General features: G+C 41.8%; 1 long non-coding RNA gene across 1 annotated transcript; it reads right to left on the bottom strand.

The window, feature by feature from the left end:
• Window positions 1-1,832: 1,832 nt before the first annotated feature.
• Window positions 1,833-16,236, bottom strand: LOC127216458 (uncharacterized). Its single transcript, XR_007834026.1, has 3 exons — window positions 16,169-16,236; window positions 15,759-15,808; window positions 1,833-1,936 (listed from the first exon to the last, which is right to left on the bottom strand). It is a non-coding gene; the product is annotated as an uncharacterized LOC127216458 (long non-coding RNA).
• Window positions 16,237-25,480: the final 9,244 nt, after the last annotated feature.

The raw sequence follows: 25,480 nt of genomic DNA, 5'->3' as shown, positions 1-25,480 counted from the left end.
TTTTTTCCATTCTCTTGAGGGATAAAGAAAATATATCAGTTGCTTTATGGTTAATGGCTGGAACTACAACACACCAGACCATTCAAATGAAAAGTAGGGAGAGCAATCCACCATCTCTACATTTTGTCTTCACAGAGCTAATACTCGGATACTTGAAGGTGTTGAAAATGCTCTCCAGACTGTTGTTCCTCCTTAGAATGTTTAGAAAAATGTAGATTTATGGATTCTACTTCTGCATAAAGGGAAGAATGTTGCACTAAAATATTTGAAAATGGGCTGGGCATGGTTATATGACTATAATCCCAGCAGTCCACCCACATAAATGCAAAAGAATCAGAAGTTCAAAGCCAACCTCAGCCACAAGGTCAGTTTGGGTTACCTGTGACTGTCTCAAGAACACAAGTACTTTTACTTAAAGGGTTTTTTGGTTTTTTTTTTTTTCAGACAATATATTTTTATCATGTACTTTCCAGCTCCACCCAGATCCTCCCCTCCTCCCTAACCACTCAACTTCTTGCTGTTTCTCTTTCAAAAGAAAAGAAAAACAACAAAAATCAAAACACACAAAGAAACAGAATCAATAAGACAAAAAAATATACCAAAACAAAACAAAATTGGTTCAGTAGACATGGAGGGAGGAAGAGAAAGGAGGAGGGAGGGAAGGAAGGACTAAACCCGAGGTGTCAAAAGTTCCCCAGCCCAGAATGTTTTATACTGTAGTTTCCTACATAGAATAGAAGCAATAGTTGCTTCTGAATCCTATTCCTGTTTGTTTCCTGGTCCAAATCATTTCATATTTCCCTCCACAGAAGCCCTGCAAACCTCAAGCACCTCCCCTACATCCCAGGACTTTTGCTAGAGAAAAGCAGTTCACATTCAGAGGTTGGTTATAAAATGTAGGCATAGAGATACTTGGCCACTAGCCATGACTACAGCATTAGTAACTCCTCCCCGACAAGAGGCCTGTGCTCAATAGCATCTGTGTGGCCGCACACAGTCCATAGCCACTGCTTTTCACACATACAGGGACATTAGAGGGTAAGCTCCATGGAAAAAGAACCATAACTACCTGCTTCTGGTCTCTGTAGAGTCTACACTGTATTTAGATGGTAGGCAGGCTGGCAAAATATGGCCACTAGTACCATGTTTCATGATTCCAAACATGTTCCATAATGTTGCCTTCTACATTCAACCAAATATTTTAAAAGAGTCAGTTGTACTCTTTTAACTCAATCCAGGATGTCACCACCTGGTCTATAAACAAAAATATCAAGGGGGTTTTAACTACTCATGTCATTGACCTTTACCCTACAAGATAGTCAATGTCTTCCAGGTCAAAAATGCAGCTGTACAGTGCAGAGATGCAATATAGAGACTAAGAGTTTGGTGCCCCTTACTAAAGGATGAGAGCTAAGTAGGCAAACTACTAGAATACTTAGCCTCTCCCCTGACTCACAGCCCAGCAGCAACACCTACATTATACATCCCAGAAAGGACAAAACAGAGCCCTTCAGTTAAAAAAAAAAAAAAAAAAAAAAAGTCCACATTCTTCTAAATTTGATTGTTCCTAGCTCTCCGCCTCTAAGGAATTATCAAGGCATTCTTCTCTCTTCCACATAGCATATTTCCTTCTTCTTATCTTTCTATGGATCTGGCAGCACACTGTTGACCATTGGCACTCTAAGAGGTCAATCCTCCAGTCTGTTGTCCTGCTAGGTCATCTCTGATCTAGCCCAGATGAGAGCCTCCCTGAAGGAAAGAAAGCAAAGAAGGAAACGCAGAGGGATAACTGCAGTTGATAAAACTGGGTGCCATCCATGGAGTCTTCTTACAGTCGGTGTTGAGGGACCAGTGTTGAAGGGGATCCACAGCAGTGGCAAGGTAAGCAAGGGAAATGTTCTTCCAAAGCAGTAGGTTTCCCTCTGGTTCTCAGCAGCTGTAAATTATAAATCAAAGATTAGACAGTTAAGCCACAGCACAAGTGGGGATCTTGGTAAATGCATGGCTTACACAAAATCCCATGAAGGATTCATTGCCTTTTAAGTGAAGTTTATGGTTTTTTCAGACAATGTAAGAGACTATAGGAACACAGAAAATATGCCTAAATATCCTTGGTTCCTTTACCAACTTTACAGTACCAGGAAAAAATAATAATTGCAATTAAATCCAAGAGAGTCTGCATCCATAATGTTTATAATATAAATTAGCTAAGGTGGGATATAAGAGAGAGAAGGAAAGAGTCCAGGGTTTTCCACCTGTTCTGCACTGTTGCATGGAGTTGACTTAAACAGAGTACTGACTGAACAAGCTAAGAGTCAAGTGCATGCTAATATTTAGGAACAAACTAAGATTGAAGATCCTGCGAAGTCACAAGCACAGTAACAAGCACAAGGCATGTTAAACTACTGGGCAATTGATATGATTAGCTCTCAGAGTCATCAACAAAATAGGAGAGAATGACCCTCTGTGAAAGGTAGTCTGGATGAATGACTCAACTAGACTAGATCCATCTACCAAAATCATTAAAGGCATTATAGTACAGTATCATCACTTCAGTATTGAGGAAAATGACCAAACCCTCGCTGTGCCCATCTGTTGCCTTTCTCAAGTCCAGGAACCCAGAACCCGCATTGTACTTAATCCATCACTCTAGTTTCTTTAACATGACAGATAGCAGTTAAATGGAAAATATTCCAATCACCAGATCTGTATTTTTCACATGAGAGTATTATTAACAATTGTTTGCAGGACATGGTAGCACACACTTTTAATCTCAGCAACTGGGAGACAGAATCTGGTAGATCTCTATGAGTTCAAGGCTAGTCTGGTCTACTCAACATGATCCAGGCTAGCCAGGGCCACAAAGAAAGATTATGTCTCAAAAAAACAAAGTCAGGAGGTGGTGGCCCATGCATATAATCCCAGCATTCTGGAGGCAGGGACAGGAGGATCTCTGTGAGTTCAAGGCCAGTCCAGTCTACAGAGAAAGTACCAGGATTACCAGTTACATAGAGAAACCTGTCTTGAAACCTGACACACAAACACACACACAAACACAGACACACACACACACACACCACACCCCGGGGGGGGGGGGGATGGCAAATGTGGTGGTTTAAATGAAAATGGTTCCCATATGCTCAAATGTTTGTTTGTTTGGTCTCTAATTAGTGGAACTGTTTTGCAAAGAATTAGGGGGTGTGGCCTTAAAGAAGTTTCACTGGGGATGATCTTTGAAATTTCAAAAGCTCAAGCCATTCCCAGTTAAGTGTTCTTCCCCCCCTCCCCAAAAAAAAAAAAACTTGAGGATAAGGTGTAAGCTCTCCACTACTGCTCCAACAACATGCCTTCCTGCCTGCTGACATACTCCTGTCCTCTGAAACTGTAAGCAAGTCCCCAATTAACTGTTTTCTTTTGTAAGTTGCCTTGGACATGGTGTCTCTTCCCAGCAATAGAATAGTAACCAAGACAGTGACACTAGCACTCCCATGAGATGTGACAGTTTGTAAACGGAGCTTTCCCACACGAAAGTCTGTATTACCAGAGTCTGAGAAGAAACAAGAGGGAAGAGGAAAGGAACAAGGAAAGGAGGGGCCTTTACATGCTTCTTGCTTAATCTTACCAGACATACACACAGTTGCTTCAGACTCTGTTCTTCTGATAAAACAGAAGAGCTGCCAATACAAGTCCCAGGAAAAGTCCTGCTTTCAGAGCACATAGAAGAGGTGGCTCTTTTCAAGTTAGTGTCTATAGAGAAGCCAACATTCCAAGGGCCTCCCCTGCTGAGCTGTCTCAATTTTAAAACAAGCGAACTAGAGGGTAATGGCTTAATCAGCATCACCCAGTGGTTGACTAAGAGGTGAAGCCACAGCTAAGCCCAGCTCTTCAAATCCCATCTCATAGCAAGACCCAAGTAAAATCTCGTGAGCACAACACAGATTTTATTGAGTGTATGCGTACGCGTGCATGCACACACACACACACACACAGAGAGAGAGAGAGAGAGGGAGAGAGAGAGAGAGAGAGAAACCATCCTTTTCAAAGTCCAGGCAGCATATTGGTGTCATCTGGCATTAACTTTCCTTTTCTGGACAACAGTCTGGCTTGGTGTATCTATGTCTGGACATGAGAGTCTGCATGGTAATAAGTTTCTGGCTTTCTGCATGAAGTGGCCATCCCACAGTGAGGACCAGAAGGTCTCTGTGAAGACAATGTCCTAGGGGCACCATCTGAGCCCAAATATCACAAGACTGTGTAAACTAGCCTTCTATCATGTGGTCAGCCCCACTTTATGTATGATTGTGTGCAGGGATGGATGCTAAGACTGACAAAGAAAATACCCTCTGATGTAACATCTGTTAAACCTCTGGCTATGTAGCTCACTGTGCCCTAATCCAAGATCCTGGGCTTCATCCTCTCCAATGCAAAGAGAAGGAAGAAGATGAATGACAAGGAAGCAAAGAGGAAAGAAAGAAAATTACATTTAAACACTTGAAAAAGATGATTCAAGGGCTGGGGAGTTGGTAAAGCGCTTGCTGAGCAAGCATGAGGACCTGAGTTCAGGTCCCTAGCATTCATGTCAAAGCCAGGCACAGTTATGTCTAATCCCAGGACTGAGGAGGCAGAGCCAGACTTCAGCCAGCCTTGCTGAATCTATGATATCCAAATTCAGGGTAATCCCATCAAAAATACCAGGAAGAGGAGAAAATACCCAACACCAATTTCTAGCCTCCAGACTCACCCACACAAACATGCATATGTCAGAGAGACATAGGATATCATTACAGAGCAATGCTGTTGAGAAGGAACGTGGATTAGTATCATATAAACATATCCCATAGGACAATTTCCAGTTCCCTGACAGGCAGAATCACCTGAGGAGAAGTCCGGAATCTGTGTTTCCTCACTATATCTTAGATGAATCTTCTGTAGCCAATTTACAAGTGGGCATTTGGACTGTACAGTTGAATAGTGAATTTTAAAGTTTTCTTGTTGTATCACATTTTAAAAAAAAAAAAACATAAAGAAGTATGGGTGCCTCATGCAAGTAGGTTATCTGGCTCTCTGGGTCTTTATGACTATCAGGTGGCATCCTCTTGGCAAGAGAAAGGAAAGCTGATTGATAATATTAAGAACACTTATTTATCAACTACTTAGTGTCCAGTACCCCCCAACACAGAGTACAAATTTCTCTCTGTGCCATGGTGTGTCAGATGATAGCTGAAGACCAAAGATGTGACTAATATTATTGTGCTGTTGTTATTATTAAGATTTTAAACACCCATCAGGCAGTGGTAGCACATGCAATCCCAGCACTTGGAAGGCAGAGGCAAGTGAATCTCTGTGAGTTCGAGGCTAGCCTGCTCTACAGAGCTAGTTCCAGGACAGCTAAGGCTGGTACACAGAGAAATCCTGTCTCAAATCCCACCCCACCCCCCTGCCCAAAAAAAAAAAAAAAAAAAAGATTTAAACAGCCTCAAAAATGAATGCATAGTGAGGTTAAATCACTTGACCCACATCTAGGAATTATGTGGCCAGGAAACAAATGTCCTCTTTCCCATATCTTGTCTCTCATGGATCTGACATTTCTACCATTAGATTCGGAAACAAACTAGTTAATAGCAATAACAATATGAGCACTTTGCCAATCTTTATATTAACTTCTGTGTACAGATTATCTCACAGAATCCTTACCAAAACTCTGCTGTGTGCTCACTCTCTACACAACCAGCAACTAATGAAACCAGAATTGGAACAGAGATGTTTAGCAACAAATCACTAGATAGCCAGACTTGGATGCCTAGGGTAATAAAAGCATGTCTTCCACCCTGCAAATGTTTTCTCTATATAAAATAATATCGGCCTATCTCTTATCTAGCTATAGCAAAGTGGCATCAACTGCCACCCCACCTCTACTGGGTTTTGTTGGCTTGCTTGTTTTATTTTTGTTATGTTTGGGTGAAGAAATCTCACTCTATAGCTCACTCTTGTTCGAACTGTCCTCTCTAGCCCAGGCTGATCCCAAATTCATGAACCTCTGGCCTCGGCTTCCTGATACTTAGATCACAGAAGTCTAGCACTGCACCAAGCTCATAATCTCTCTTTGAACACAAAGCTTAAAGTGATGATGAATAGAAAGTGACACGCTATCTCAATGTTGGGGATACTAAAGGACACAGAAGCTATGGAAGGCTTAAGAGAGTCTACTCCATCAAAAGGGGCCGCCACCGTTGACCTACCACCCTGGCTTTAAAAAGCATGGGAGATAGCATCATGGCTATATTTTCAGAGCTGAATTCAATAAAACAAGATTTTTGAAATTTTTTTAATTTACTGTTTAAAGGATAACAATTGTACAAATCGAATTTGGCCTGTAGCAGTCGCTACCTCCACCCCTTCTGCCTCGCTGAGATGTAAGAAGTAAGAGGTAAGACATAAAAAGTAAGAAAAAAAAAAGTAAGTCAAGAATGGGAGTGGGTGTGGCAAGACTTGAGGATTCCTTCTTCCACAAGGTCAGGGAAAGCCAGCAGCCTGGTTGCTTTGTTTTGATAATGAAGGAAGAAGGATCAGATTGGGAGGTGTCTCTGGCAGTGCTGTGAAGGCAAAAGAGCTAGAAAGGATGGCTGATAAGAAACAAGCCCCAGGCAGCTGCTGTTGTAGCATCAGGCAGAGACTGCAGGGATGGCCGCAACAGAATGGAATGGTCAATGAATAGCAGAGATTTCCCCAAATAGATGAAGTCCAGAGGACTTCCACACATTCTTTCTCACGTACCTAGAGTATCACCTTATTTTAGAAAGATATGCTGGTATCTTGGAGAGAGGGAAGTTAGCGTAAGTGAGAAGGAAGGCCATAGAAGTGGGGAGGTTGCAGGACAAACTGTGTGCGGAGCTTGTCTTGGCATACAGAAAGGAAAGAAAATGTTCTTGGCTCTGGAGGAGACAGCTTTAAAACTGCCTAGAAAAACAAATGTGAATGAGAGGAATTACAAGAGCACATGGGAGGAGGTCAGGGATTAAGAAATTAAGGAGAAATGTGGGAAGTCAGCAGGGGAAAAAATAATCAGACAACGAACAGTAAAGTCTCCTGAAGTCAGATTCAATGCAGAAAGAAACCAGCAAAGGCGTTTTTAAAATGTGTTGTCATGAGGGCTCCAAGGAGATTGCTTTAGCAGAGGCAGAACTCAAGAACACAGACCACAGTGGAGAATATTTATAAGGAACAGCACTGAGGCAGCCAAAATATAGGAAAGGGTTTTGGTTACTGGAGACCAATGGGGAAAGATGAGTCTTAGAGATGTCAGAAAGGAAAATATGACAGGATTTTGGAATATCCTCAAAGTGAAAAATAAAGCTTATTCTGTAGAAAAGAAATACAAGTCCTCTCTCCACAAGTGCTTGAGGAGCAGCCCTGAGGAAGGCCAAGGATAACACAAACTGCATTCCAAGTGTATGAGGAAGAGGCTGCCGTTACCAGAAAGCCCCAAAGGGAAGGAAGCGAAGATCACAGTCGTCATGGGGCTTCCTTTTCATTGGCTATAATATCACCCAAACTGGAATGAAGTCTCAACAGAAGCGAATTTGCGGGGATCATCATCAGTCTTGCCGTGACCCACGGAAATCTGCGGGGTTGTAGCAGGCAGGAAGAGAGAAGAAAATGGGAAGGGCCTTCACTATCCATACGGCCCAGAGATAAAGAGGACCACCAGCAAAAGTAACATAGCATCCTACCTTAAAGCATTACGCTGGACATGAGGGAACGAGATACAAGAAGTTAGGAAGAATCCACAACACTGAGTGCAGCAGGGACCAGCAGTGACCAGTCAGATGGGTCTGGGCTCCTTGGCATTTTGCCCACTATTTTCCTCGCACATCCCAAGATAAAGTCACTTCATTTTTCCAGAAATAAAGACTGCCGTGCCTACGTCAAACTTACAGAAAGTGACCCAGAGTCAGGACTTATTTGGATTTACATACATCTGTACATTGTTTGTTCTGAGCCCATCTCACCAAGTAGTTGACTTGTGATCTGGTGACCTCAGCCTCCAGAGTCCTGTCCACACCAGGCCTGATTTCTACCTTATACGTTGTGCACTAAACAGACTGCTGGACTCGGGTCCTGTCTTCCACCTGGATGAGTACAGAAGGCTTGCTAACCCAGACTCTCCAATTTCCCATCAAATATGTCACCGGAACGATCCTTCATTTCATCACAGTGCCACCTTATTCAAGTCCTCTCAGTAAATTCCCTTGACTCTAGGGAGAAAGCAAACTGTTTAGCACACCCTTCAAAATTCTTTCTGCTGGCCTCGCTCACCAACACTCATCTCAAGTTCTCCTCTCTGAAGGTGACAATTCAGTGGCTCCAGGTACTGTTAAGTCCCTGGAATGCGGTGAGGGGTGGTGGCATGGGGGCCTTTAATCCTAGCCTTCTTGGAGCAAGGTGGAGGCAGGCGAATTGGAGGCCAGCTTGGTCTACAGAGTGAGCTTGGAGCCAAGGCTCCACAGAGGAACTCTGTGTGGGGGGAGGGGGGACAGTGAGAGGGGCAGGGATGGAGGGGGGGGGGATGTCCCTGGAATGCACCTTGTTTATTCTCCCCTCCAGGCCTTTGCATACCTGGCCCTTGTGCATCTTCTCCCTGACCTCTCACCTTCCTTTTATGCAATTTAGCCACTATTGTTCCCCTCTTTCACAAAACTTAACACTCTTTGCTGCAATCCTTCCTGTCTACCTGTTCTCGGGTCTCTAACCCCTTTCCTGTTTCTACCCTGCTTGCCTCTGAACCCGATGCACCTACCATGTACCTTGGCAGGCTGTAGGTAACCACACATTTGCTCTGAAGTGGACGAGTAAATCTGACACAAGTGGGTACTAAGTCAAATTCTCAGAAACCTGCCCCTAGTTTTTTTTTTTTTTTTTTTTTAAAAAGGTCTCCTTATGTAATCCCATGCTGACAGATTCACGATCCTCCTGCCTCAGCCTTCCAAGTGCTGAGTGAGGAGTGGTGCGCTACCATGTCCACTTTCCAAAGAATCTTCCAAAGAACATTCCAAAGAATGTTCCAAAGAACATTACTGTTTTGCCTTCTTGTACATTTTTGTACCCCATGAGTGTCTTGTGCCCACAGAGGCCAGACATGAATATCAAAACCCCGGGAAATGGTTTACAGATAGTTGTGAGCTGCCATTTAAGTACTGGGATTGAAACCTGGGTCCTCTGGTAGACCAACCAAGGCTTTTAACACCAAGTCATCTCTCCTGTCTCCAAAGTCCCTACTCTTGATATCTGTAATTTATCATCCATTGCCCAAAATGTTTCAAACAACTCACTAACATTTCATAGAACATGTACCCTGTATGCTTCCTGTGGTCTCAGTTATGCACAATTCCAGAAGCAAAACTAGGTTCTTGACCTAGTGTAGAGCAGAAATCTTAATTTTTGCCACCTTGCCACAATCCACAGTCTCTTTAAGTTTTTCAGCATAAGCTAGAGGATCCTTGACAATTTGTGAAACATTTGTAAATTATCATTTGGCCACTCAATCCCTAAGCCCTACAAGACCTCAGGGTCTTAGTAGTTGAGACTAAATTTGTTTTTTATCATTCCAAAGACCAGCATAAAAGATGGCATATAAGAACAGTTTTAATGAAGTGAATAAGTGAACAAATGAGCAATCAAATCAAGCCAAATGTTGGATTCAGCTTTAGAATCTGGCCAGGCATGGTGTCACACAACTTTGATACCCAAACATGGGAAGTAAAGACAAGAAGATCTCTGTGAGTTCAAGGCCAGCCTGGTCTACAAAGCAAGTTCCAGGACAGCAGCTAGAGCTGTTACACAGGGAAACCCTGTCTCAAAAAAAAAAAAAAAAAAAAAAAAAAAGCTCTAGAATCTGGGTCAGAGTCTCAGCAAGGATCTCCATCACTACACAGACAGATGACCCAGTGACATAGCTCCTAAGATAGCAGCCCTTTAGAAACATACAAACACTTACACATGCACACCCACACCCACACACACCTGATGACTGAGTCTATAAGACAGAGTCAGTGCAAAGAAAGACAGGGCAGACTTTAGATGGGACAGGACAAGGTTTTTTTCTGTGTTCTAAGGTCCAGAATGTCACTGTGGATAGGCTACACTACAGAGACTGAAGTAGCTTCATAGGGCCCCTCCAGTCTCTATTAGTCCATTGAGGCAAACCATAGACCATATTTCCCAGTAGATAAATAAGTAGACAGACTGATAAAGTATCCACCACTCACTGTCTATTAAGAAAACTCTTCAGTGACATATTACTTCAGGTATATATCAACAGTAGCAATGAATAAGTATCTAACTGAAACAAAGGTAGTTGGATAGTTCCTATATCTTTCAAACATCAGCAGTAATCTCTAAAGAGCATCTTTACACACACACACACACTTTGAAACTTACCTGCTGACAACTTGTTAGTTATTTGAATAAACATTATTTCTGCCACATGCTTTAGCATCAAATAGTACCTTGCAGTCAGTTTATAAACCTTTATCAGATTTGGAGCACAGTATTATTTTGACACTAGACAGTCCTCCGCTTTTGTGTGGGATCACTGTGTTGCCTGAACAGTGTGTGATTTTGCTTTTGTGCAGACAATCAGCAGGTCATTAGTGTACCATACAAATCGCCCTGGACTCAGGATGGAACCCTGGGGGACTGAAGCCATAATAGACTAGAGAGTAGACACACTGTTGCTGAGAGTTACCTCTGATGGCAGTTAAAACGTATGATTGCAACCACATGACAACTTAATATAACAGATCCCTGAGCTGTTCACATGGCAAATTCTGATTAATAGTGTCAATAATCATTGTGAATTTTTAAGTTCTGTGAAGCACTCCATTTTACCCTACCACTGGAGCATAAAACTATAGTTATTTATTAAATGAATGCTTTATCACTTTTTTGCTCCTATTGGTTTTACATATTGATGAAGATTAGTTTATTCAGATACAGGATGTAAGAGTTTTTTTTTTCTGAATATTTAGAAGGTTTGGGATGAAATTCTTGAATAAGAAAATGAATATGAGTTAGACTGAAAGTCCATATATATATATATATATATATATATAAACCAGAACTTTCCATCTTTACATACATACCTACACACATGAGTACACACACACTGGTCTATTTCACTCTATCCACATCTGGTAATGATGTGGGCATAATGAAAAGATTTCAGATTCCCTCCAGAAAGCCCTTAGGCTACAAGCAATGCATCCTACATCTAATAAACCCATCTTAGAGAGATCTCCCATATGGCAAAGCCCTGTTTTGCTTTATTCCAACAAATTGGTCCATGGATTCCTCTCACAGCTGTTGCTACTATTGTTTATGATACATTGAATCCTGGCAACACTCCAGAGGCCAATGTGTAACAGATTTAGGATATCCCATCACCGAGTTGTGTGCACAAGAAGTGATGTCACCTGTGAGAAGGCCTGAACACCCAGGAAATGTAGAAGCAGGACACATGAGAACCAGTCGACTAATGGAGCAGGGGGACAAAGAAATGTCATCACAGTAATCAGGACAATGAGTGGTAGAAAAAAAAAATCAACATTGGTTTCTAGGTCAGGTTGCCACTTAGGCAACGCAGACTCTGAATAAGTTAAGAAACAAACATTTTGTTCTGAGAATTACCCCTCCGTTACTCTCCATCGAAGTGTGGTTTGAGATGAGAAACACTGGTATCCCTGTACTGGTACTGAAGATGCAGGTTGGGACTTTGGCTCCAAGAGAACCATCACACTAGGGTAGAGGACTGGGAGACTTTCTAAAGCAGTTTTCCCTGCTGCTACAGCATGTAGAAAGCTTACCACATGTGCCACATAAACACTGCTAATCTGTAAAAGGAAAAATACTTTTCTTAATGATGACTTCAATTCACTGGCTTTGTGTATTCTGCAAGTTTCCTACTTGATTTATAACTCCCATACATAACAATATCCTTCTTGGATTTGCTTTGACACGCCAAAATTAGTAGATTTTGTCAATGTACTAAAAATTAAGCAAGTTAAACTAAAGTAGTGCTTGAAAAATAAAGCCTGTTTAGTAGCAAATCCATAAATGGTATTCATATGTTTAAAACAACTTTACAGCCATCACCAGGAAATGGAGCTGAAATTTAAATTAGCAATATTAGCAAACTAGTAGCCATTATTACCAATATGTAGAGATAATGTGAACTCTTCCTATTTGTCTGCATGAGCCCCAGGGACAGAGTTCCCACACAAAGTTGACCAACATCATCACTAGGCTTTCAAAGATTCCATCCCCTGGAAGTTTCATTTTACATGCCCTTCCCACTTCCCTTTCAATCTCAGGCAGGTACTTTTTGCAGTTTAGAAGAAAAGACTCTACCTGTCCTGTGTTGATCTGAGATTCCTGTTTGCGACTTAGGGGCTATCTCTTCCTCAGTTTCCTCTTTTTTCATGATCTTTCCTTCATAGCCATGCTTTCCCTCCTTTATTTTCTTCTGAACTTTCCCCTCCCCCATGTCTTGAATATTAATTTTAAAGATATCATTTTCTATACTCTAAGAAAAAGGAGGATTTTTTTTTAAAACAGAGGACAGGCTCAGGAGAGCAAGTGACCATTAAAAGATAAGAACTTCGAAGCTTCTCAACCTACAACTCTCAGCTTTTTGTTCCTATGAGGGCCAGAAATGGCTGCACATTCTAAACAGGCTAAAATGAAAAAGACAACGAAGGAGAGAGACTTCTGGAAGGAGAGCCACTTGGAGTTCTTCCCTTCCTTCCCACAACTTATCTCCAGTAGTGATCTCTCTTCTGGAGGAAGAGAATCTGCTGAAAAGTTTTCAAGTCCATAGAAAGGATAATGCTATGAAATAAAATCCCATTAACAAAAACAAGGCCAATCAAAACAACACCAGCACACACACACACACACACACACACACACACACACACACACACACACACACCCAGGGCCTTTTCATTCATTGCTCAAGTGTTTTCCATTGTACTGTACCCCACCCACTCTTCCAGGCTAACACATACCACCAGGCCCATCTCACACCTGAACTTCTGGTTGAGCCAGAAGAGTGCTGGAAGTTTGGGGGCAGGGCCAGGCACCCAGCAAGGCCTCAGGCAGCAGGCACAGCCTCTGTCTGCACAGTGCTCGAAGCACCCCTGGGAAGTTGGGTAGGAGGGGCAGCTGGGAAGGCCAGAGACAATCTGGGTTGATACCAGGCAGGTGTCCCTCATCTTTCACCAAACTCTAGTCCTAGCCACATAGTTTGAAGGTACCAGAATGTCCTAATTCCAAGTCCCAGCTTCCAGTTAAACCAGAACCTGAACATTCAGAGGAGGACCCAGGAATGTGACCAGCCAGGTGCAGTGACTGTCACAGTTCTGAGAACTGGCTGTCACAGTTCTCATCACTGCGTCCATGCATGCATTCTAAGCTATCTGATGGCGTTTGTTAGAGAAACACTCAGAAATTCTGTTTAAAAAGAAAGTCTTCTGTTCTAGTCTTTGATATGAACTGTCAATAATGACTGTCATTTGTTGAACACTTCCTACAGTTGGGTCTACACTCTGTGTAATAGGTCACTTAATCCTAACAACCACCCTACGCAGTAGGGACTATAATTACCTCTCCTTTACATACTATACAACTGACACTTGGGAGGGTAAAATAACTTAATTCCGGCTACTAAAGAGACAGATCCAGAATTCTATAGCAGATAAAGCTGCCTCTTCACATGTCTAGCCAAATTGTATAGAAACCTTCTTCTATACCTTTGACAATATTCTTCCTGGATAGGACTTTAAGGATCTCTGACCTTGTTTGGTTAAGGAGTAGAATTTGGTAGCAGGAGGCACATAGTTTACCTCTGTCTGTCAAGGTGCCTGAGGCCAGAAGTAGATCGAAGAAATCAGATAAGCAAGTGGCAGAGATAATCCACTTTCAACACAGAATTGGAAGGGGCGGGCAAGTGAACGTGCATTCTTGGCTCATTCTTCACCAGAGCTGACTCTTTTCAGAGTAAAAGCATCTCCTTTCTCTTTCAAGGGCAACCAAAAGATGAAATGGCAGGGTGGCGCACAGTAAATCAGCAAGTAAAGACTTCCTGTGTAATCCTGGTGACCTGGGTTTGATTCTCCAAAACTCTTCCAAGTGTGGAAGGAGAGACTTGACTTTAGAAAGTTATCCTTTGACCTCTGCATGCACACTATGGGACACATACAACACATCACACTAACACAAATAAATAAATAAATAAATATTTTTAGAGGAGAAAGACTGAAAAATGTATCCACCATGACTTCACTCACAGCTCCAAATAGACAAATGTTAACATGGGATGTACTACTAGCATCCACCTACTACTGAAATGCCCACAAACCATTTTTCTGAGAGATGCGGACTTAGGCCAAGGAGAAGCATAAGAAAGTACTAGGAAAGTTTTGAGAGCTTTGTAAGGAAAACAATTGATGTAATCAATGAAGACAGAGTCAACAGTACCTTCAAGTCAAAATGGTTCCTAGCTCTTAGAATAAGAACACTCAATTTTATAGTAGTAGCAATTATAAATGTAATTGATAATCAAGCATGGGTGTATGCATTTGTAACGGTTTTCTCCACGGAGACCTTAAGAATTATCACACTGATGACTTTGGAGCATTAGTACTAAAAGATTCCTGTTGACCCAAATTCCTATCATTATGTCTCCTCCCAGCATCTGGGAGTTTCCTATTGGCAGTTATCAAAGGATTTCCTACAATAACAGCAAGATCTGAGTGATGCTCCTCCCATCCCCTTAAAACTCCCCAGCCACTGAGTTCAGGACTGTTGACAACCCAACCGTATTTTTGCCTGATCCCTTTCAACACTCTGCTACATAATAGCCACATGTAAAATCAGGATGAAAAATCCCATACTATGACTGCTCCAGTCTCCAACAAAAGGCAGCAATCACAGTCAGGTGTGGTGGCACACATTTGTAATCCCAGCACTTGGGAGGCAGAGGCAGGCAGATCTCTGAGTTTGAGGCCAGCCTGGTTTACATAAGTGAATTCCAGGACAGCCAGGGCTACATAGACAAACCCTATCTCAAAACAAACAAACCAACAATGAAACAGTGAGGGGCCAGAGATTATATTATCTACAAAGTGAACCAGCTCTTATGGACATCTAATGACCAAAAAGTATATGTCTAGTTGTTCCATGTACTGATTTTTGACCGGTGCTTACTGACTATCAGTTACGTGGGAGCTACTAGGAAATGAAGATATGCTGAGCACAGAGCGCTATATTCACCGAATACAAATTCTACATTTTTGTCTGGAACGCTAAACTGTCAGCAAGAGGCTGTACCTGCCGAGAAGAAACTTACAACCTAGTGTCCTAGGATTTATTTTTTTTAAAGATGCATCTGACTCACCTCAAAGTGCACAGCCGGAGGGAATAAAACATGCAAGAGTAAGTTTTGTGAAGAGAGCTGGAAAAGGTCCAGGACAAAGCCAATGCGAATAAGATGTGAGAGAAAAAAAGTAAAAAAAAGGACTACCAAGACGACAACATGGCTCCATGTTCCAAGCTGGGTAGAGGGACCACAATAATGCAACGATTGCTAAGAATTCAGCCTGTATCACTTCCATTCCAAGTCACTGTCAAGTTCACCAAAATGTTGTCAAGGTTGGTACATGTTTCATAGAGCCCACTAGCAACATCACATGCCAACCTACAGCTTGGGGTGGAAGCCATACAAAATGTGGTGGTTTTGTAGGTTTTGAACCTGAAAGAAAGCAAAATATGGTGGTTTGAGCTGTATTTTTCTTGGAGGGTTTTTTTTTTTTTTTTTGTAGTCTGGCATAAAAATTCAGAAACAAGCTTGGGAGGTCCAATCGGAAACAATAAGACAGTTTTACACTATACTTTTCAGTAACCACAGGGCGTAGGCTGTCAGGGGAAGGCTACAGATGGTTGTTTTGATTGTCTTCCACAAGTTTTTGAGATGGCCCAGGTAGGCCATATTTATATGACAAAAACTAACCCTGAGGTAAGAAGATTGTCTTCCCCTGAACCAACTGTCTACATGGGGAAGAGAAGGTACAGAGGGTTTTATGCATGTTGTTGTGTTACTAACAAAGCTCACTAGTGAATATTCCTTTGACACAAATGTCTTGGTCAGCCTGCTGAGAGTAGCTCTGGAGCCTGAATCTGAAATGAGAGTAGGCAGAGTGCAGCGTTTGTTTTCTATTACATGTCTGCTATTAAACCTACCGGCAAAAGTGCAGCGTATAGAGACATAAGAAGTGACACAAACGAGGTGACAGAAACAAAAACCCACAGGTGTGGCAAAACTCACTGTTTTTCTTACTACTTATCATTCTTCATCTTAGGATCCCAGGTGGCAGTTTTCAAAAGGATTCCTGTTTGACTGCTCCCTTACTTTCACAGACCCTCTTGTAAGGAGTAGACAGCTAAAACGCTTCATGGAACATGAGAGTGAAGGGCTGCTATCTGGTGTCGTAAGATGTCTCTATGATAGTTTAAGAGTGCATCAGATGAAGGCAAGAAGATAGACCCTCCCCACGCTTGATCTGCAGGTTTCTGTGGGACCCATTCTTTGGCTACGAAACCCAAACACCTCCTTCACTCTTCAGTCTAAGGAAACCAAGACCTCTTCGTTGACAATGGAAACCTTACTTTCTCACAAGGAAAAGAAATTCTTCCTCTCTTATAATTTTGTATTGCTTTCTTTTCTTCTTGGAGGAACATTATAATCATTCATTATAATGTGTCTGACCAGAACAGAAGGAATCATCCCTTTTACCACTGAATGCAAGTATTTATAAGTTATTCTGAAAGCTTGTAATGTGGACCTTATGCCTTTGACACACTTAATCATCCAAGATGGGGCATTGGTTGAACTGTTCCTTTGGAGGAAGAAAGAGAGTTTACAATCTAATTAAATTAGCCTTGCAGGGGGTGATTAATCTTCTTAAGAAAACAAACTGCTTTCAAACACTCCAGTATCCACTGTTTCTGGTGCTTAATAAAATAATTACCAAGAGTTCTGGCCTAGTATGAAGCAGACCAGTCGGGAATCTCAGATGAAGAGCCTTTGTCCTGGCTTGTAGAAATATGACCTGCATGGTAGATAACATTCCATGATTTTGTTTTTGGTTTGAATTGCTTTGGTTTGATTTTTGACACAAGGTCTCAACAGTGGAACCCTAGCTGGCCTGGAATTTGCTATATAGTCCAGGATGACTTCAAACTTTTGGCAATTCTCCTGTCTCAACTGCAACAGTGCTAGGGTTACAGGCATTAACCACCATGCCCACATAGTGTTCTACAATTTACACATACATGTATTTTCTTGGTCTGCCCTCAAATAAGCCTTCCATAATAATGAAGCTTTCCTGGACTTCTATTGGAATTATTCAAACTGGAGGAGTCAAGAGGGAAGTTTAAATAATTGTCTTTTGAAGTAACTATGGTGGCCCACACCTGCAATCCCCTCTCCTGAGGAGCAGAGACAAGATTTCAAGTCAGTCTAGGCTACACAGTGAGTTTCCTTGCAGCTGGTGCTAGGAAATCAGGGCAGTGGGAGGGGGATTTTCATCTATGAAATACTTTTACAAATACATAGGACTTTCATTCAAGGCTATGGCTATGATTTAACCAGATTCATGGAAGCCCATTTGGCCAGGGCATTGTAAGGCTAAAATGTTACCACTAACATCCATACAGATCAGTGTAATCACCATGCATCTGAACCACGCTTCCAAGAAGTGGACAGATAACCCAACTGGTCCACAAGGTCTTCAATTAACTAGCAAATTCTCCAAAGACAGTTTGTTCTGAAAACATCATCTTACTACAGAGCCATGATCAAAACACTTGCACAAAGTTCCTTATGGGAATAATGGGTTCTATTCACTCATCTCCCTAAAGAATTGATGGCATCTTCTATGTAGAGAAAATTAAATTTGGAAGCATCCACCCAATTGCAACTGACTTATAAATACATGCTAAGTAGAAAGTGAAAGACTGAATGTTTCACACTGTTTACTTTACTCATCAGACTCAGTTGTGAGCTCTAAAAAAGATAAATGTTGTAATTTATATTCCAGGGAAGGAGACAAAGAAAGCGATAATTACAATAAAACCTAGAAAATGCTATGAAGGAAGCAAGCAATGGGTACCAGACAGGCTTGAAAGTAGGGACTTAATTTTAAGTATCAGGAAGGAATTGGCAGAATTGATATCACCTGAGCTAAGTTGTAGACATTAGACAAGTAATCAGTGAGGCAGAGAGGCGTCCTAAAGCAGGAGGGATAGAGATGGAAACCAAAAGGTCTTGATAAAACCAAATTTGATGCTAATATTAAGCATTTCCTTGAACTCCCTGAACATTCCCTTTCCACACCACCCCTCGATAAGCACTTCCCAGACATTTATTTCTCTTGTCTCACTTTGCAGTCACAGTGTCACTTGGTTCAATTCCAATTGTCAATTTTCCAGTTGTTCTCAAAGGAAACTGTGACTCACGGAAGTAACATAACTTGTTCAGTATCACCTGACAGTCAGGCTCCAGAGCCCATACTGTTCAGAACACTCTACTACCTCTCAGGGATTCCATAAGAAAGGACTTGTCTTTCCTCTGAAGGCAACAGGAAGACACTAAGAAGTTTAGCCAACTTGGTTGGAGCCTTTAATCCAGCACTTGGGAGGCAGAGGCAGGTTAATCTCTGAGTTCGAGGCCAGCCTGATCTACAGAATGAGTTCCAGGACAGCCAGGGCTATACAGAGAAACCCTGAAAAGTGGGGGTGAGAACAAATAAAAGGAAAGAAAAAAAAAAGAAAGAAACAAAAGAAATTTAGGCAACTCTTCAAAAAGTAAGCATTAATAGTTTTTTGGTTTTAGAGAAATGACTTCTATTCTTTGGCAATTTTTTTAACCCTTTGGATCAATACTTGATTACCACTAGCTAAATCTGATTCTCAACTTTGTTAAGGATGTGATTTAAGAAAGTACTTTCTAGAGGTGGAGATGTGGCTTATCGGTTCAGAGCATTTACAGCTTTCACAGAGGACCAGGTTCAGTTTGCAACTTCCACACCCATCTATAGCCCACAACCATCGATAGCTTCAGTGCCAGGGGACACAATGGCCATGGCTCTAGGGAGAAGTGATGGCCCAGGACACCAGACAGGCACATGATGCATACACATACATACATTCAGACAAAACACTCATACCCATAAAAATGAATAAATATTTTGAAAGGGAGGAAGAGGGGAGACTGAGAGCCTTTTATCCATAGGAATCACAACTCTCAGAATAAATAACAGCAACAGGGATATGATTTCCAGGAATGGAAGTGATTTTGTCCCCATGTGGATACATTTTTTATACCCCCTACAGAAGCCAGCATGGTTGTCACACCACTCATACATGGTGGGCTCCATTGCTCTATCTGCTGTCATAAGGCAGCATCCGATTCCTAAACCTTGATATTGTCAGTTCAGAATTCTTCAGCAACCTTTGCTTCATAATTGATGGTTTTTAAAGGGCAAGCTTTGCTTAGAACCATGTAAAAGGCAGAATGGTGGAAACTACACTGATCTAAAATGATTTAATTTTCTAGAAAATTACTACTTTCTACAAGCTGTGTAAACGTTAATTAAAAAGACAAGGAGGTCTATTCTTTCTTCTCGAACACATGAGACATGCTAGACTCTTGGGATACTAGTTGGGGGGGTATGACTGAAAAGATTGCCATTTCTAGCAAAACTCTAAATATAATTGAGGTAGAATGATTATTGCTGTGTTTAACGACCAACAAGTAACCAACATTTACTGCTTTTTCCTGGAGAAAGCCTTAGCTTCAGGTTTTGTGTAAAGCCAAGTTACCAAGTGAACTCAGAGCTATGTACGCTAAGCCAGAAGTTAGGACAATGAACCAGTCAGAGTCATATATCAAGATATTCTCAGCAAAACAGCACCCAGATGAGAATTCCTGTGATGCTCACTGCAACGCTTTTGTCTCTATGTTCAAACAAAATGTCCCAACGCTTTATGAAGGAATATCTTGGTAGTGTCTACTGCAAGTTCTCTAGAGCCAGATTTGGAAGACTGGATCCAGAAGAGGGAGGGGCTGAGAGGAGATGAGAGTAAACACTGCATCTGGACATGAGACACACTAGGGCCACAAAAGACTTTTCTACCTAAGTAGCTATGAGCACTACTCTCTTTCTTTGGCCTTCTTCCTCCCTAAACTTCCTCTCTCCACTTTAGATGGCTTTCCAAGCTTTGTTCTCAAACCAGTGGGCAAAGCCATCTCAAAAAAACATGTTTGATTCACAGCAATTTAATGTATTTTGTCCTGCTTGTAAAGGGGTTTAGGTAGCTTGGCTGTTAGTGATTTGGGCTGTCGTCAAGACTGGCCTGTTGTGGTTAGATAAAAACCAACTTTAATAATGAGGATTTGCAGAGGAACCTCTTTTTTTTTTTTTTTTTTTTTTTTTTTTCAAATTCAAATATCTGCATGCGTTCCTTCCAGGCATACTGCAAACTCCAAAGGAAGCTTGTGGTAGCTACAACCTCACAAGCAGCCTTTTGCAATAGAATTCTAACGTAATGACAGAAAATTAGGAAGTGAGGGGTAGGATTTGTAGATAGCATAAATGCTTATGATTATACATACACCATTTGAGTGTGTGTGTTGTTCAGCCATATTTAACTATACAAACTGATTGTGTGTGTGTGTGTGTGTGTGTGTGTGTGTGTGTGTATTGTGTGAATGATCTGGTTTGAAACATGCTATAAAATTTGCCTGTGTACACATATAAGCACAGTGAAACACAGTATTGTGTATATAAATATCAGGTCTTATAAAATACTCTTGTAGTTGTTTGTTTAGGGACACATTTGGATTGAATGAGTTTTGTAACAATCATAGCTTTCAAAGCCATACACACAGAAAATAACACTTTTTAGTTGTATAAAGTCTGTTTTTTGGCAGTTCTTTTAACACATCTGTCATCGCCTAAGCATTGCTTAGCCAAAGCACTCAGACTTGAAATTTGAAATTGTCAATATACTCTTCTAATCTTTAAGTCTTAAATTATCTCAGATTAGCTACCATTATTCTGTGCTTCCAGGATTTAGGGGCTAAAAAACAAAGAAAGAAAATACAACTCTTCATTTTCAGGCAATAATTCCCTGTGACAGTTGTGTTTGGGACATGAACTAAGAGCAGGGGACTTATGGAAATAAGCAGGTAGACATGGTAAATACATGAACTCTACTCTGTACTTCTGTAAGAGGAAAGGTGGCTCCATCCAGGCTCAATTGCCCTGCTTTTACATCACAATTTGTTCATTGTTGTATTCATACTTTGGAGTTTGTCGACTGGGAGTGGATGTTTTAAATTCAAGCAAGCTATCTGAAAGGAAGGAAGGAATGTAATGAAAGAAAGGTAAATGAGGCTCATCTTTCCAACAGAGATGGAGTAGTGACCTGAAGTCTGCTATGATCTGCTTTCTGAGGTCAAAGCAGGGTTAGTGTAACTCTTTACTGTTTGCACTGCACACCTCAAATCTGGAGAGTTGGGCACCAAGTACAAATGCAGTCCCAGAACACAGGAGAAGCTAAGCTTAACTGGGGTGGGTTGGTAGCATAAGGGTTAGCTAATTGTGAAAAGTTAGTTGGAATTTGGGAGGAAAATGCATAATTTAAAGTACCTTTTCAACACAGTTGCTTTTTCTTTTCTCCTTTTCTAGGGCAAGACTTGGGCTAGTTGAGGAGGCCGACCCTGAATGTCTTAATAGTCTCCATAATGACCGGCTAGCTCATTTGGAATGTTTTTGCCTCTGCTAGGGCACATGAAAAGGAAGGAGAACCCTGCTGCATGTTTTCACAGGAAAGCACTCTCACGTAGCTACAACCAGGCATTTACAAGAAGGATTTAAAAGGGGAGAAAATCTCTTAAAATATCAAAATGTTGAGCTTTTATGTTTCCACCGCATGGGACATTCCTGGATACTGGAACCCCTAAAGGGTGAGTGGTTCTGCAGCCTTTCAGAATTGCGCGTTCTTTTGTTGAAGAAAAAGGCAAGTCCATATTCCTGGGATCTCAGAAGGTGAAGACAAATTTTCGTTTGTAATGCTTAGCTTACACAAGCCTTAAGAATGGGGGTGGGGAGCACTTTCCTCCTCCATGCTTGACTGTTAGCTGTGTTACCTGGAAGAGGGCACACCACAGTTCTAAGCTAAGTTCTAAGTGGACTCTGTACTCCCACTGCAAAGCAGAACCGGGATGGAAGGGAGTGGGGTAGCTAAGCCTAGGAAGTGATCCCAAGGTCTCCGCTGCCCAGTTCCTATACTCAACTTTTCCTCAAATCTGCTGGCCTACCTACACGCACCAAGACACTAACATAACAAGAGAGGCCAAAGCCTAACTCCATCCCAACAGCAGAACCCTGCCTCTTCCATGCTCCCTGAAGTTAGCAATCCAAGGCCTGGTCTTCCTGTCAACCACTTTCCACCCCCTCCCAATTGGAGACCAAGCACCAAAGGTAGTCAAAGCCTAGAAAGTGTCTTAAAGGGAAGATACCCCAGAATTGACCACGAAAAAGTCTCAGCTGTAACCCTCCGAGGGGACAGCCCCAGCCTGGGCATTCTAGGAGGTTTTACCTCCTACAGAAAGTCCTTCCTGAGAATGTCCCAAGGGCTTGGAGCATCTTCCCAGCATCAGTGTGCAGAGGTTAGGAAAGGAGTCCCAGGTCCTGTAGCATCCTTTGCAACAGATTCCCTCTGCAAGCCCCAAATTAGTCTTTGAAGGAGCAATTTTCTTTCGAAGAACCTTTTGAGTTGTCTCAGGTGAGAAAACTTTTGTCAAGTGGGGCTCTTCATTCAGAACTTAGTCCTCAGGCCATGAACTAGAGAGTGGGACTCTGTGTGTAAGCACTCTCCATTCACCTCTGGTTGTTTTGTCTTACAATAAATGCAAGCTCTTTTGACTTTATACAACCAGTGCCTTGTTTTCTTTTGCTTTACCTGGCAACACACTTTTCTTCTTATTATGTCAATATTTTAAAAAGGAATTTCTTTTAGCTAAACGTTAATTGTTCCCTGATCCTTAACTAGACATCACAGCTATCTGGAACACCCTGCTGGACAGTTCAAAACATCTTTATTACTTTTTTTTCTCTCTCTCTCTCTCTGTGCAGGTCTGATTGGCCCAACCTTGGCTCGTCACTAGAATCAGCTGTGTACCTAAAATCACAGTAGTCTGGGAAACAGAACGAGCTCATTCATATTTTTTAAATGAGATGTAAAATGTGAGTTTTGTTTCTTAATAACAGATATGGTTAGCTCTTGCATTTCAAGGGTCTCTATATTGCTGGAAATTTTCTAACCTCCTATATTACTAAAAAAAAAAAAAATCAGTGATCGAATTCCATGGAAGATTTTTAATCCTGGCACCCCTCATGGAGGAGGGAGGAGGAAAAGGGAGAGAAAGTGGGAGGAAAGAGAGGTTGGTTGAGGGGTTTTTTTTGTTTGTTTGTTTGGTTGGTTTTTTTTTTTTTTTTAATGTCCAGTTTTAACAGTGATTCCTTGAGTTTCAGTATGTGATCTTTGGAAACCAGCAAAGTATCCAAAATTTAAAGGAGAGACCTGCAGACTTCAGTCTCTTTGTTATTCATTTAGAGGCAGGCATAGGTTACCAATATTTTAAACCAATTCTTTCAACATGCAGTTTCCAACTTAGAAAAAAGGCCATAAAGAAAGATGCATTTGAAAAATTAACTAAAAATACACAATAGTTAACTTTATTTAGAGAAGAAAACATTTAAGTTAGCTAAGTACCAAACCCCCTCCCCCGCCAAAAAGGAAAACATCCTGAAATATGCAACATGGTGAAGAGGGCTCCCTGTCCAACAACGTTCATAAATGTGGAACTAGGAAGAAGTCCATATGCATAACAAATAATGTTGCTTGGAAACAACGTTCCACAGAACTGATGCAGGGTTTACCTAACATTGGAGTTGGAGTTGTGTGAAGATCAGTATGTATGCGATTTGTGTATGTATAATTCTTATACTTCATATATATTTAGACACACACTTCTTTTTAAATATTTATGCAGTTAGTCACTTTAAAGAGTATCAAAATAAATCCTGCTTTGGCTTCCATGATCTCCCAGGTATTCCTAAACACTGATGAACAAAACTCTTTCTGTGGGAAATGAAGAGCTACCCATTTAAAGGAGAGAATGGAAAGGGGAACTCGATTTATTCTCATTTGTTTATTGCTAGACTTTCCCCCCACTCTGCAAATTCATTTGAATAGCTTTCAAGCCGGAAAATGGAAACGCGGCTCCTGCCCTCTATTTCGGCGGCGGCGGCAGCGTCCTGGCAACAGCGCAATTTTCTATCATCAAGGATAAATGGCATCGAACAGAACATTCTGATAAAAAAAAAAAAAAAAAAAAAGGAAAGAAAGAAAGGGGGAAAAAAAGCTTCAGCCAAGGAGTCCATGATTGCTGGCCTTCCTGTCTGTCATCCCTTTACAAAATCCTCTCGCAAACCTGAGCGGCATGCTGTCAGAGCTAATAACGTCTGCTGAAGGGGGCGGCGGGGGCACATAGTCTTCCCTGTACAATGTTCCCATTTATTAAATCGAGTGCTTATTTTAAAATTGCAAATATCTTTGTTTGGTTCAGTGAAAATTAAAACCAAGATGTAGGAAGTTACATGATGCAACAATTATTTGTGTCATATCAGAGAATCAAATCCCTATCTTGCCCTTCTGGTGAAGACTGGGTGAGGGGGAAGGGGGATTCAGGGGCAGGAGGTTTCTGGAAGAAAAACACAAATCCCTTGGCTCTGCAGGTAAGCCGAGAGTCACTGACTGCGTGAGGAGCGCTACCAGTGTCTACCAGAAAGAAAGAGCAGAGAGGCCGGGAGCACAGGTGGGCTCAGTCCAGGTCCCCCACGCTGCTGCGGGTCGGCAAGCTCCATCAGAAACCCCAAGAGTTCCCGCGGGAAGCTTCGAACGCACTAGTGGCTATTTCTCGCCTACCGATGTGCCTTTCTGGAAAAGGCCATTTCCCCTACTCCAGGCGAGGGATCTCTGAAGTCTTTGTACCTACGTTGAAGGGTCTTGGAAACCCCAGGTGGTGTTTATCAAGATGTGAGGAACATAGGGGACTAAGAGCAACATCCATGCTTCCTTAGGGGGCGGCTGGCTTCAGATAGGCTTCTTAGCAGCACCAATTCTTGTTTGCAGGGAGTGCGTTTGGCTGGTGACCACCCATAGTGCTTGTCCAGTTCTTGGCCCATAATGCCCTGTGCTTTGAACTTAAATCAACACTGCCTGGGAGGTTGGAGAGGGGGGATAGGCAGCAATGGTTCCAGGCTGGAGAACAGTGATTTTGACACCCTTCTGT

The sequence above is a fragment of the Phodopus roborovskii genome, unplaced genomic scaffold, assembly GCF_943737965.1.
Source record: "Phodopus roborovskii unplaced genomic scaffold, PHOROB, whole genome shotgun sequence".
Taxonomy (NCBI): Eukaryota; Metazoa; Chordata; class Mammalia; order Rodentia; family Cricetidae; genus Phodopus; species Phodopus roborovskii.
The sequence above is the reverse complement of the archived record's forward strand: the minus strand, read 5'-3'. Positions and strand labels throughout refer to the sequence as shown.